The sequence below is a fragment of the Chrysochloris asiatica genome, unplaced genomic scaffold, assembly GCF_000296735.1.
Source record: "Chrysochloris asiatica unplaced genomic scaffold, ChrAsi1.0 scaffold00352, whole genome shotgun sequence".
Lineage (NCBI taxonomy): Eukaryota > Metazoa > Chordata > Mammalia > Afrosoricida > Chrysochloridae > Chrysochloris > Chrysochloris asiatica.
In genome coordinates, this window is record NW_006408870.1 from 1,742,007 (window position 1) to 1,744,173 (window position 2,167).

General features: G+C 40.6%; 1 pseudogene; it reads left to right on the forward strand.

Moving 5' to 3' along the window:
• The first annotated feature begins 1,327 nt into the window (after positions 1-1,327).
• Positions 1,328-2,167, forward strand: part of LOC102810708 — a 3,121-nt pseudogene continuing 2,281 nt past the window's right edge.

A 2,167-nucleotide genomic window follows, 5' to 3' on the forward strand; every position in this document is an offset into this window, starting at 1 on the left:
TGGCAACAGTAGTGAGGTTGGCCCAGGAGCAGGCAGTGTTTCATTCTGCTGTGCATAAAGTCGCTATGAGTCAGTACCAACTTGATGGCACCTAACAACAACAACAACTGGTATTGTATGACATTAAAAAGGATTGAAATTGTTAGAATATAGAGCTCAGAGGAGCAGATAAGACAGCAGAAATACTTAGATCTCTTAATTATGGAGAAGTAGCATGTGCTGGCTGTACCAATGTCTTTAAGGGAACAAGGTAACTCTGGTTCAACTCACCATAAGATTAAAATCTTGATTTATCTTTATTCAACTGCTGCTGCCTCATAATCTATCATCTGCTAGTGGAAAAACACTGCTGAAAGTCTTATTTAAGGAGCGCTGGTAGCTCGGTGGTTAAGTGCTCAGCTGCTTACCAAAAGATTACAATCCACCAACTGCTCCATGGGAGAAAAATATGGCAATTGGCTTCTGTAAAGTGCATAGCCTCAATCTGTCCAGTAGGATAACTCTTATTGATAAGGTCAAAATCAACACCATGAAGGTTATATTTTAAAAACAGAAAGCAAACAGGGAGGGCAAGTGTTTTCTCCCTACCTCCCCCACCTGTCTGCAGCCTGCCTGCATAACCCCCTATGGTTGATTACGAGTAAGAAAACAGTAACCAAACTATAAATACGTGTACATGTTCCCAACTTCAGCCTTGCAATGGATCTAATACGAAGGTCAGTTTGGAGCTGAGAGACAGAGACACATCAAACAACTTCAGACTACAAAAGGAATCCAAAGTACAAGGTTCTCATTAACAAGAAAACAGAAATATAGCCTGACTATTAGATTCTGTACAATATTCTTCTTTGTTTTATTTTCTTCTGAGAAGGAACACCGAGTCTTACTAAAATTATGATAAAAAACAGGTAATAGTTCTTATTCATGAAATACATTAGTGAAAAACATTATTATAAAAAAATTTATGGTAAGCATCCTCAGAGTGTTCACAGCATTTAAATTTATTTTCTAATAAACACTTCTATTTTGGCTGATACACAGTTATAAGAAATAATATAAGGCGGCGTGGGCTGCCGGCACCAAAGCCTGAGTGGCTCCGCCGCTGCGCCTGCTGCGAGATTGCCATCTTGGGTGAGGAAGGGTGAGGGCGCCCGCTGCAGGAGGAGGTGATGCTGCTGTGGCCGCCGGGAGCCAATGGCTTCACGCCAGAGGTTGTCTCCTCACTAGACTATGATCTCCTTGAAAGAAGGAATCGTGTTTTACTCATCTTTGTATCCCCAGTGTCTGGCACAGTTCTTGATACATAGTTTCAGCTGAATTTTGAGACATGGCAACTGCTTCACCAAGGTCTGCTACTAGTAATAACCGTAGTGGATGGTTACAGTTACAGTTTCTAGTGCCAAACTGAAAAGAAAAAATAACTGGTTTGGGACAGCAATATATACAGAAGTAGCTATAAATGGAGAAATTAAGAAAACAGCAAAATCCAGTAGTTCTTCTAATCCAAAATGGATGAACAGCTAACTATACATGTGACCCCACAAACTACTTTGGAATTTCAAGTTTGGAGTCATCACACTTTAAAAGCAGATGCTATATTAGGAAGAGCAACAGTAGATTTGAAACAAGCTTTGTTGATACACAATAGAAAATTGGAAAGAGTGAAAGAATAATTAAAGCTTTCCTTAGAAAACAAGAATGGTGTAGCGCAAACGGGTGAATTGACCATAGTGCGTGATGGTGGTTGAGCAAGAAAGTCTAGCAACCTGCAACTCTTCTCCAACCATAGAAATATAGCAAAATGGTGATGCCGTACATGAAAATGGAGCGCCTTCAGCAAGGACAGCTACCAGGTTGACTGGTGAACATACTAATGGAGCGGATAATCATGTACGTACAAACACTCTAATTCAGAAGGCTATTTGTATAAAGTTAATGGAGACAACCCACCTTCATGTCCATCTCAGGTTCTGCCAGACCCAAAAATACACCAGCTCCATACCACTCGCATCTGAGCCTGCCAATGACACTGTTAATGGAGAATCATCTTCATCTGTACCAACTGATAATACATCTGCCACAGGGACTGCAATAGTATCTGAAGAAACCACCTTGTCTTCAAATTACGCTAGTACCACTGTTGAAGAGCCTTCTGTTCAAGAAATAC